This window comes from Canis lupus, chromosome 6, assembly GCF_003254725.2.
Source record: "Canis lupus dingo isolate Sandy chromosome 6, ASM325472v2, whole genome shotgun sequence".
NCBI classification, from domain to species: Eukaryota; Metazoa; Chordata; class Mammalia; order Carnivora; family Canidae; genus Canis; species Canis lupus.
The window spans coordinates 52,271,932-52,285,099 of record NC_064248.1 but is presented as its reverse complement, the minus strand read 5'-3'; the positions used below and the strand labels follow the sequence as shown (position 1 = coordinate 52,285,099).

General features: G+C 35.8%; 1 protein-coding gene across 4 annotated transcripts in view; it reads right to left on the bottom strand.

Annotated features, from left to right (window-relative positions):
* The window catches only part of DPYD (dihydropyrimidine dehydrogenase), a 796,351-nt gene that overhangs the window by 79,825 nt on the left and 703,358 nt on the right, over positions 1-13,168 (bottom strand). The gene's annotated exons all lie outside the window — the stretch shown is intronic.

The following is a 13,168-nucleotide window of genomic DNA, read 5'->3' as shown; positions in this document are numbered from 1 at the left end:
CATATTTTCACCAGCCATCTTGTTCTTTGGCTTCAAATAGAAATAAGGATGTTCTTAAGAGACTACACACAAATAAAATATATTGCATCTTCCTGGGATTCTAGTACATTATTATGACAAATGTTTTTCATAGCAATATTCATTGTTTTATGTTCAACTGTTTTTGTTGTTGGTCTGGAAACACTAGACATATAATTACTAGCTTCGAAAAAGTAATAAAGTCAATGGAATAAAGCTATGTTCAGATTAAGGCCTCTTGTTATAAAATAAACAGCAAAACTAAGTTAGTACAAATATGGAAAATTAATATTGATATCAAATCCAGCTATCTTATGCTCAAAATGAAAAATCAATACTTTCTCATAATACTCTTCTATGAAATGTATTCCTTTTATAACTTGAACACTATTGAAAATATTAAAATACATATAATTATGTAGCACCTTACTGCACTTAGGTTATTATGTATATTGCATATACACACATATCAAAATGTATTCTATATATATGTGTGTGTGCACTATACATATATGTATGCATAGAATACAGTTTAATTCTATTAATAGTTCTGTGAAATCAGCAGGGGAAGATTTAATTACCTACACTCACTAGACGAGAACACCACGCTTAGAAACGTTATCTGTAACCATGCAATCAGCTAATAGTAGAGTCAGAATTCAGATCTTCAGGTTCCTGTTCTTTCTATATTACTGTTCTGTGTTTAACAAACAAGGGAGATATATAATGCATTAGATTAAAAGTATTCTAACAAATATATCCTACTATTCCATGAAAGAACTTAATGCCAGAAAGTTAATTCATGAAAAAAGTTTTATAATAGTACATTATCTGAATCTGTCCAGTATTATTTACTAAGCCCTCTTTTGTCTTTCATTATCAAAAAGAAGTGATTAAATTAATGCTACAGTCATTTAAAAATGTTTTCTAGACCAATGTAATTTTATGGATAAAGCATTAATTATCTCTTGGTTTCCCATCAAAATGCAGCTGAGAATATATATATTGGCATTTTCAGGAAACTCCTTCTGCTAACCTTGTAAAGTACTTACTATATACATAGGAAACATTTTAAATACTTCTTGTGGAAAAATACACTATGCAATTTCAGCCAGAGTTTCCAGGGATGTGGCTGATTTATTTCCTGGCCTAAACCATCTCTAAATGAGATTTAAGAGTTTAAAAGCTGGGAGTGAATGTATGGTTGGGTTACATTATATTCAGAAGAATGAGATTTTCAAGGTCAGCATCAGTATTAAATTTAGGTGTAAAATAGAAAGGTAGGAAGTTTGAATGATGTTTTCACTTTGTTAGGTGATGACTAACTCATATACATATGTACATGCATATCTGTGGCTGCACATTTAAGATCTATTAATATATCTATTAAATGATGGTATGAAACAGGCTTCTATATTTAATAGATATCTATATAGTGTACGTTATAATAGATATTTATCAGATATTTACATACTATATATAATATATACACATAGGCACACATGAGATATTGACATATATTATATATAATGTATATATAACTGTATATGGTATTAATACTATCTTTTTTGTCAAATTGTAACTCTTTCAGGTATAGCATGACAAAGTTTTCTCTCAGGTACAGCATGAGAAATGGGCACTTTTTCCCAAGTTTGTATTTAGATGATTTTTGTTATTTTCCCACTGATAAAACAGAATTTTAAATATAACTTGTCTTATATTTATCTGTCCTCAATTTGAATGCTTCCTAGTTCATTAAATTTAAAAATCCCTTCTCATTGCCCCTCTGCCATGTACTTAATGATCTGTAAAACACTTAAAAACACTAGAGTTCATTTTTTAAAAGGAACCCTATGGAGAAGCCTTCTGAAATGTGAGAAAATCTTTTGTAATAAGCCATTTATTTATTTGTGCTTTAACCACTGATTTTCATATAGTAGAGGTACTTTTTTACAGGCAAACCTGACATACGTTCTGTAGCTTAATCTGATGATAGCTGGTAAAACCCTAATTTTTCATTTTCTTGTTTTTTTGCATTTCTAGTTATAAAACTAGTTTGGAGCCTAATGAGAAGAACTGCTATCCAGAACAGGATTTACATTGAGATGTGGGAAAAGAGGGTAATAGCTACACTACATCTATAATCTTCTCCCATCACTATTGTACCTACAGACAACGTGGTGATATAGAATGACAGGTGAGTTTAGGCCTGGCTGTATGTCGTAGAACACAGTGAGATCCTGGGCTGTGTCCCGGCGCCCTGGATCTCACTGTGTTCTACGAAAGATGAATGGATAAAGAAGATGTGGTTTATGTATACAATGGAATATTACTCAGCTATTAGAAATGACAAATACCCACCATTTGCTTCAACGTGGATGGAACTGGAGGGTATTATGCTGAGTGAAGTAAGCCAGTCGGAGAAGGACAAACATTATATGTTCTCATTCATTTGGGGAATATAAATAATAGTGAAAGGGAATATAAGGGAAGGGGGAAGAAATGTGTGGGAAATATCAGAAAGGGAGACAGAACGTAAAGACTGCTAACTCTGGGAAACGAACTAAGGGTGTTGGAAGGGGAGGAGGGCGGGGGGTGGGAGTGAATGGGTGACGGGCACTGGGGGTTATTCTGTATGTTAGTAAATTGAACACCAATAAAAAAAAAAAAGAACACAGGACAATATTAAGAGTATGTGTCTAGATAATTTACACAGTAGGTAGTCTTATCCTGGGTAAGTTAGTGTTTTGTCTGTGTCATTGCAGAAGTGAAGCAAGCCAGAGTTGTATTAGACTGAGCTTTTTCTTAAGACCTGGTAATGGAGTGGGGAGTTAGCAGCAACTGGTTGTCTTCTCTTTGGGGGAATGCTTGTCTGGCCTGAATAGATGAGAACATAGACTTGGGCTGGGTACTATTAAATATGTGGATGTGCATTAAAATTTGGGACTTATTTTTATGCTTGATTTCACTACTATACTTCAAATTTCATGCTTCCTCACAGCAAAGGCTTTTTACAATTCCTATTTCCATGTGTTGCCGTATGTCTTACCTTGGAGTCATCATTTAAACTATTCAGACTTCTTTGAAGCTATCAAACTTTATAACCTGTTGTTCTCCGGATCTCATATGAAGCCTGAGCTTTTCTGCTTTTGTGTCCAAATATTCTCTTTGAATTTTCACCTGAGTCATTAAAAAAGAAACATTATCTGCCTCTTCCATGATTTGTCTCTGGGTAGGAGGCCCCAAATTGCATTAGTTGTTTTTATTATCCTAATACACCAAAAGCCTGATTTTACTATAATTTGTTCTTCACTTTCATCCCAGCTCTAGGTCTCTTGATAATACTGCTTTCTAAATTGTGTCTATTAAGTACATTATTTGGCATTATTATTTCACAGATTCATATCTTACATTTTCCTAGGTTTCATTTCATTTCTTCTTTCTTCTTTGTAACCTCTTTAGATTCTTTTGTATGAGTTATCTCTTTGTGAGATGTAAAAGGACCTCCTAAGTTATAACCATCTACACATTTCCTGAATGTTCTTTTGACCTCACTTTCTAATGACGTCACTAGATAAGACAAAAGTGGTGCTTCTGACATTGAGATTTCACTTTAGTATGTATTGCAGGACTGCTCAAACTTTAATATACATATCAGTCACCTGGGGATCTTGTTGAAATGCAAGTAGATTCAATAGATCTGGGGTTGAAGCTGAGATTGTGCACTTCAAAGAAGCTCAAGGTAATGCTGATGTTGCCGATTCAGATATCATGCTTTGAGTAGGATTTATCTAGACAATTCCAGTTCACGAAAACAACATAATTAACCTAATTAGTTTCAAGTACAGTTTTAAGGAAATTCTTCATGTTTTTATATATGGACTTTTTTTGAAATGGCAGTTATTTAAAATGAATGATTTTTTTTTTTTTTTTTTTTACTTTGGCTTAGGGGAAAGATCTCACTCCTAAAGAGGACCTAAGAGAGAGATTATAACTTGGTTTTCCCTTCTTCAGACTCTAGGATTCTATTCTTGGGTAAGAAAATGCTTCGTAGTTCTTTTCAAATCCTTCTTTTTTTTTTTAAGATTTATTTATTTATTTATGACAGACACAGAGAGAGAGAGAGAATGAGGCAGAGACACAGGCAGAGGGAGAAGCAGGCTCCATGCCGGGAGCCCGACGCGGGACCCGATCCAGGGACTCCAGGATCGCGCCCTGGGCCAAAGGCAGGCGCTAAACCGCTGAGCCACCCAAGGATCCCTCTTTTCAAATCCTTCTTGATATTAATCTATATTACCTAGTATTTGCTCACATCCAAACACTTGTCAACTTTTCTGTCCATTCATACAACTTTAGAGATCCCTTTTCAGTGTATTACCATCATCTTGCCTTTTGCTTATTGGGAAGACTTATCTACTTCTGTGGAATTTTAGTCCTCAAATAAGATAGGTTTTATTACTGACCCCCGAGTAATGCAAAGGCCTGGTTATCCCTAGCTGTAGTTTTCTATTATTAAGTCAGTTCTCTATAAAAGACAACAAAGTCTCTTTCATTTCCATGGTGACTATATGAAGATGCAATGATTATAGTCAACTAAAGCATATGAGACAGAGAAAAGGAGGCTTGGAATTTCTCCAGACTCAGGAAATATGTATTCCATGGCACAGGATGGAGTAGCACTTCTGAAATATTTCACTTTCTGTGAAAACTGCCCACACCTCTTGATGGATATATTTTCAAGTTGTACAAGCATTCCCATACCTGTAATATGTGTATAAGCTCTCCTTTACTTTTGACACTTTTATTCACCCTTAATGGTACATGGAGCTAAAAGTGATATATTTTCTAGACATGGCTTGATTTCAGGTGATGTATATCTGCAACTAGAGAATAAGATTCTTTACAATGAGCAGTGTTGAATAGGTGCTTCTATAATAATCAGACATCACGTATTTGGACTTGACTGCTCAGGGTAACCATATATATTCCTATTGAAGTCCTGGGTGCTTAAAAATGTTTTACTTCATTCTGCAGTTAACAAAAATGACCCTGAAAAGTACACTGATAGCGAGCAGTATTGCACCAATTATACCCTTCACTGCATTTGATTGTAGGGTTTTCTCTTTATTAGCTTAAAAGTGAGCAATACCAAGTCCAATTCCCCAGGGCCTTTTGTGCTTCTACAAATCATGTCAAGTTGCTCACAACCACTGAATTCATTGCTCTGATTTAGAGATGGCAGTACATAGCATGAGAATTTAAAAACAACAGCAGAAGACATTTAAGTCTTCAAATTATACAAATTTGCAATTTCAGACTTGTATAGGTAGGTGAATGTTCTTTCTATGAGGATTTTTCATGTTCCTTATTTACAAGAGTTGATTTGTAGAGAGTCCACCTCTTGTAATGACAGAGTACCTTGTGCTGGACTTCTCCCACAGATAAACGCACCAGGCACACAGACAAAAGCCATCCAAAGGCATTCTGAAGAACTAGAGGGGAGTTGACACTTGGAAGAAGGGAAGGGCACCATTCTTTCTGCCTGAGGACAGGCCCAGCTGGTATCAAGCAAAGAGGTTAAAATTCAGAGAGAAATGCAGAAATGCAGGCTTACTGTTTGAGAAATCAGAGTTCAGTGCCATGAAAGCAAACTGGGTGGGTGGGGCAGGGGGACATCTAGGAAAGGGGAAAAGCTACATAGAAAGCATATCATATTCAGTGTATGTACCCTATGCAACCAAATCTCTGGCTGACTTCTGAGCTACGAGCTACGTTTGTGCTTGGCAGACTTCAAGTAACTGAAAAGATATTTCAGTTGCTGCTAAGTGCAGAGAGGAAAGAGTTTGAGGTTTGCACTCAGAGAAGTTAACTGTTTGCTAAAACACAAATCAGTACTCCTAGGTAGCAAATAATAGAATCTGGAGTCATGCTACAATGTATTACTCATACAGTTTAGACACAATAAAAAAATTACCAGCCATATGAAAAAGCAGGAAATTGTGACAATTCTCAAGAGAAAGAGCAATCAATGGAGATCAATCCTGAGATGATCCAGATGTTAGAACCAGAGGTCATGGATTTTAAGCCAGCTATGCTCAGGATAGAAGGAAAAATATGGCGGATAATGATAAGAAACCTGGCAAAAAAAAAAAAAAAAAAAGGAAAGCTTTAAAAGTGAACCAGAAAGACATTCAGACATTCTAGAAGTGTAAAATATGATATCTGAAGTAAAAAATTCACTAAGTAGGCTTAACAGCATAATGGAGATGGTATAAGAAAGCCTTAGTAAACTTGAAGGGAGATCAATAGAAGTAATCCAATCTGAAAAATGAACAATTAAAAAAAGAAAAAAGAAAAAAGGAAAAGGATCTCAGAGACCCTTGGAACAATATCAGAAAGTCTAATGTACATTGAATTGGGGCCCCAGGAAAGAGGAAAGAAAGAATGGACTGCAACAATTATTTTAAAAAATAATAACTGGAGCACCCGGTGCTTCAGTTAAGCAGCTTACTCTTGATTTCCCTCAGGTCCTGATCTCAAGGGTTGTGGGATCCAACCCAGTGCTGAGAGGGAAGTCAGCTTGGGGAGTTTCTGTCTGCCCCGCCTTCCACTCACAGGCAGGCATGCGCACACACACACTCTCTCCCCCTCAATTAAATAAGTAAATCTTAAAAAGAAAAAGAAATAATAACTAAATATTGTCCATAATTGGTAAGACACATACATTTATATATTCAAAAAAGCCCAAGAAACTTAAGCTGAATAAAAACTATAGATAAATTTTGAAGGTTTATTACATTTTAATATTATGTAGAGGGCAAGAAGGGGAAAAGATTCGGGACTCTAAATTTGTAATGTGTTAAGAGAAAGCTGTAGCAAAGGGGATATGGAAAAATGGGAAAATATGAAAAATTAAGTTGAGATGCATTCTCTTCCTTTTAAATCTACTGCTAGAATGTTAAAAAGAAGTATTATAGACTGAACTTATCCACTAGGTAATTAAACAGAAATAATATTATTCAGTTGCTATGCACTTAAATAAATCCTAAGATTTCCTTTCATTTTCCCCTCCCTCCTTCCCTCACTCCCTCCCTCCCTCCCTCCCTCCTTCCCTCCCTCCCTTTCTGCCTTTCATTCTGGAGAGAGGCAAAGGATACAATTTCTGATACCTTTAGTTGGAGAAGAAGTGACATTTTATTATTTAGGTCAAGAGTTATTGTGGTAACTAATAATTTAATATTTACTGTTGCATATTTAGCTAATTTCTCCACAATTACTATACAGTAGGGTGCTGGGCTTTCCAAGATGATTTAGAACAATTTCTATTTAAGAGATATGAAATTAAACCAAAGTCATTTTACAAAAATAGGCAATAAAGAAAAAATAACAAAGACAATTTTTCTCCTTTTTCCATTCAAAACACTAGAATAGGGTGACTGGGAAGTCACACTGGAAATGTGAGATAGAAGGTTCTCTTTAAGCTACTCATAATAGAATGTTAGTCATACTTCCTCAACTGAACTGACACTGTATCTTCTCTATAATATTGATAAGACTTAAAAATGGATGCCTCTTTATTATACGACCTGACAAATGTGAGATTAGAGAGTCTGGCATAACTTTGAAGGCCAAGTCTTAGGGTACATGATTCTGAGAGATAAGCTAACTCTTTAACTAGAATAGAAAGATTGTGTGAGATTTACCCCTTCCTATAAGGCCCCCTCTAGTTCCCAACGTTTAGACTCAATTATAATTTCATTGGTACTTGAATTCTCCCTATTGTTACCTACTGAATATTTGAATTTCAAAGAAAAAGACACATCAGCCTTACACATAGAATCAGTCAGAGCTGGAAAGGTACCACTCAAATTGTTTACTGTATCCACAAGACATGGTAGTATTACTGGGATTCAGTAATGTGATATCTGAACAAAAGCCTTACTTTAATTACTGCTTTCATTTTTTTTCAAAGTCCAGTTCGTAACAAATTTTGAAAACAGAAATTTGGACCTGGTCACTGTTTGTTTTCCAGTTAATTCTTCAAATAGCTTCAGGATAGCTTTAGTTAATTTGGCAAAATGCCCTCAAAAGTAAATTAGCAGGTTTAACAATTTGGCCAAGCTCTCCCTCACCCCCACCCCAAGAAAAGCCTGCTTAATTTCAAGCAGTCATTTTTAACATATAGTGGTCTAAATTCCATCCTGTGTTCATATCTTGAATTGGCTGATTTGGAGGCAGGCAGACTTCCTTCTGCATCTCATGCAATTTAGAAACAACAGCAGATTAGTGATTAAATTGGCTGAACAACTTCTGGCTCATATCAATTAATTTCTCCAAGGATTTTTCCTTAAATAAAGCATCTTTTCTACACAGCTGCAGGGAATGTCTCAAACAGCCAGACTATATAATACAGCACTATCTTTGAATTCTTTCATTTTTAATGTTAGAAGCTCTGTCACGGAAAACAGCCTGGAAACTCTGTGGGGGCAACTCACCATTATCCTGCCACTACTGATACAAGTATAAGAAATGCAAGTATCAGTGTTCCAATAAATTAAAACTCTTTATAAAGAAGAACTTCAACCCTCTGAAAGCACCTACAATCGTGAAGGATCTGAGGGTATTTCTAAGCCAGTGGACAAAGAGCAATATATTTGGAATCTATAAAGGCAACCTTCTTCATTTATAATTCAACATGAAGTCTACACCACGTGAAAAATGATTTTCCACATGGAAAGGAAACAACCAAACATTCGCATCCACACACTGAATCTGGTGAACAGTATCAGAAGCAAATGGGATGACCATATTTTAAACACGGAGGTGAGGGGACAAGATTATGATTCTCACTTGCTTCTAATCCATAGAGTTCGATTCTTAAGAAAAAGTGGCGGATTACAAAGCTGTATGGTAAAACTGAGGCTTCATGCAGATGGGAAAAAATTCACTTTCCTTTGAGGGCTTCCTTAAGATGATTTGGTGGCTTAACTAGATTGTACCCTCAGTTCTTGGCAGCTGACCAACCCAGTTACCTGCTCCTTCCAAACTTCCCTCTTCTCTCAATTCAAAAGTACCAGAACTTACCTGCCAGCAATTACATTTTGTGTAGAGAACTTTCCAGACATAAGCAAGAATCCAGAAATTTGCCATATGGGCCAAAACTTGTGTTTTAAGTTTAAAAAATCAGAATTCAATGCAGGTACAGGAAAAGTATCGAGGCATTGTACTATTTGAACATTTTGCAAAGTTTCCTTATATTTTATTTTTAGTAGTTTTTATTACCACAATGTTTTCAATCACTTTATAGGGTATATTAATGCTAAATTAGGAAATAGGAATGTTTCTGATAGCAAAAGTTTGGATTTATAAAACTACTGAATTATGCTTTGGATGAGACTATTTATGAACAGATTTGTACCTCAAGGTTTTATAGTGGAAAATCTTTTTTTTTTTAATTTCAAAAGATGTTTCATGAAAAAGTCTATTTTTGTCAAAAGTCTTATGCAGATTAAAAGTTAAAATCATTTTGGTCACAGGAAGAGCACATTATATACTTTTGTAGAATATCTGCTTGATATTTATATACTCCCTGGGTTTATTTAGTACCCTAGTATTGGATTTAAAAAATTAAAGCATCATTTCCTATAAGTTACCATTCTTGACCCTGTACAATTCTTGGACATAATTACTTTGAGCCTCTAGAGTAAGATCAGCAAGCAACTAATGAAAGATTCCTGGTAGCAGATAGAATGAGACAATGACTATATAACAGTGATCAAATTATATCCTCAGGGAATATGGTGCTTTCTCTATTCTATGAAAGTCTACAGTAAAAGCCCACTAATTTGGACGAATTATGTGAAGAGTTCTTTTGAATTGGTGGAAAGTCTGATTTATAGATTATTAGGAAAGAAACCCATTTTCAGGTACATCCACTGGAAAGAATTGACAACAAATGCTCATTTAAAATAGCACATTCATTGTTGGTTTTCATGGGAATTTTGATAGCGTACTCAAAAGCTGTTAATTATCTTAAGTAGGTTAAACAGTTTTTTGAAATATGTTTCTACTAGTAATTTGTTCAGCAAAGCAGTCTTCTTTATATTATAGTATACAAGTATATTACGGCTTCTAATGACTAAACATCTTGCATTTTAAAATAGTTAAAAGTTTTTGGTTAGTCGTTTTTCACTATACTAGCCTCTGGAAAAATTCCAGGCCTTTCTTCCAGAGGGGCAGTATTCTCATTCAATATTTATAAATATATTGCTTTAATTAAATATGATCATAACCTGATAGAGTAATGTTTTCAAGTCTGGATGACAGATTTCTACAGTGAATGTCATATATTCATAGATTCTAATCGTAAATCTGAGGAACTCTGACACTATGAATTTTTTTAAGTGTAGTATTTCCCAAACAGCTGAGCTTTTCATAGAGAAATAAGAATATTATGAGGCTTAACTAGTATGTAGCTAACTCTGTGACAATCTTCTCCACAGTGTCCAATGGGCTATCATAGTCAACTGTCATATGTCCTCTGGAAATCAAGGTACACTGTGCCAGGCACAGTTCTTCATGCTTTTGAGTGGGATGTGGAATGGTCTGGGGTTTGGGTTCTGATTTACTGTCATACTGGGTCCAAATCCCAACTTGATGACGTACTAGCCTTGTTCTATTTTCTCACCTGTAAAGTAGGCATATCACTAAGACTTAATTAACCTCACAGGTTGCTCCGAGGGTTAAATGAGGAAACTTAGCCCAGGACATGGTATTTAGTAAAAGCCAAAGCAATGTTAACAATTGTCATCTATTGCCTAGAAATATATCAAAAAAGGAAATTAGGTGCATTTAGCATGAATTGTTTGGATTAGATTTTCATTTCCCTCTTCACCTGCCCAGATGCATTGTTTTAGACAAATCCTGTTTCCAAAGGAATAGTTTTCCTTTCCTTTTTCACAATTTACAAATTATGTATTTAAAACAATGAATTTAATATTTTCTAGGGAACCACACTCAATTTTAACATTCAGAAATTTTCAGAAGTCACACTTCTTCCCTTTGGTAAGATCAATGCATTTTCAAGATTTTGGCATTTCTCCTGTGTGTGACGGTTCCTCAGAGATGACCAGAAGCTGGGTTTTTTTTTTTTATTATTTTTTTTTTTATTTATGATAGTCACAGAGAGAGAGAGAGAGAGAGAGAGAGAGAGGCAGAGACATAGGCAGAGGGAGAAGCAGGCTCCATGCACCGGGAGCCTGACGTGGGATTCGATCCCGGGTCTCCAGGATCGCGCCCTGGGCCAAGGGCAGGCGCCAAACCGCTGCGCCACCCAGGGATCCCCCAGAAGCTGGGTTTTAATCACATCCCCTCAATGCCACTTGTCTGGGGCTGGAGACTGAATCTGAAGTGGCTAAGAACTACATGACTTTGGTGTTGAGTTTAATAAGTTCTTTATAGATCTTGGAAAGTAGCCCTTTATCTGATATGTCATTTGCAAATATCTTCTCCCATTCTGTAGGTTGTCTTTGAGTTTTGTTGACTGTATCCTTTGCTGTGCAAAAGCTTCTTATCTTGATGAAGTCCCAATAGTTCATTTTTGCTTTTGTTTCTTTTGCCTTCGTGGATGTATCTTGCAAGAAGTTACTATTATGCTGAGTGAAGTAAGTCAGTCGGAGAAGGACAAACATTATATGTTCTCATTCATTTGGGGAATATAAATAATAGTGAAAGGGAATATAAGGGAAGGGAGAAGAAATGTGTGGGAAATATCAGAAAGGGAGACAGAACGTAAAGACTGCTAACTCTGGGAAACGAACTAGGGGTGGTAGAAGGGGAGGAGGGCGGGGGGTGGGAGTGAATGGGTGACGGGCACTGGGGGTTATTCTGTATGTTAGTAAATTGAACACCAATAAAAAATAAATTAAAAAAAAAAAAAAGAACTACATGACTATACTGACTCACATAGACCTAGGGATTCAATTCACATGTAGTGACTTTTGTTCTTCTCTTTCCAGATTGAGATTATTCATTTCAGTGGAGGAAATGGAAACAGAAAAAGAGTTGAACAGCTCTGCTAACTTTGTTGTCACCTGTAAACATTTTATAATTTTAAATTAACTCTTCTAAGGAATGGTCTATCACCACAACTTTCATTTGGCAGCTCTAAAGAGTCAATATTTACTAATGAGGTCAATATCATGCATAATTTACTGTTCTTTCCAACTCATAATGTGTACATATTGGCATCCTCCTTACATTCTGTCTCACATGAAGCATGCATGTCTTTCGAAGAGAAAACATTTTGGGGAAAATACCCTTAGTATAAAAATGTGCTTACATGGGCCCATGGTAAAGATCAGATATATGCCCTCCTTTTTTTAATGAATTGGGTTAAATATTGAAACACTGCCACACTTTCCTCTTCTAATATGCTCTGTTCTTAACTTGTAGCAAATAATCACCACTCACTTGGGTATTGTTTTAATCTACATTCTCTACATATTTGGCATAACAAATGGAAACTTCAAAAATACATTCTGATGTTGACTGGTGGTATCACTTTTGTTTGTACAATTGTGTTCTGGCTTGAATCATCATTTGTCTTTATATACTCACTTCACTGAAATCTCTTCTAAAATAACCTTGGAGCTCTCCATTCCACACCCAACCCCTGCCACTCCACTCTCCACTCCATACCCAACCCCTCCTCACTTCACCCCACCACAGCTCTGGCATTTTATATCTTGTGACAATCAATAAAACCTAACAAGTGAAAAGTTTCAATAACTTTTCTGGGAATTTTTCTTGGGCCCAGGAGTGTGAGGCTAGGTATGCTCTAGGAACTTCCAGAGAGGAACATATAAGAGTACCTATAGGAAATATAAAAGCATTATAAGTAGGGGAAGAGTACCCACATACAGAGCTAGGACACCTTCAGATACCACTTGTAGGTTTGCTTTTGGTTCTCTGTAGACCTACGTACACCACAATGCTTATATTACAAGGACTGCATGAATGGAAGCTTTGCCTGGATAATAATAAAGACACTCTAACATCTTTGGCAGGTGATCCAGGGATTTGCTTGCCACTAAGTATAAATTATCATTGCCTGGTACTGTGCAGTAATGTCCACTAGAAGCCCATAGGA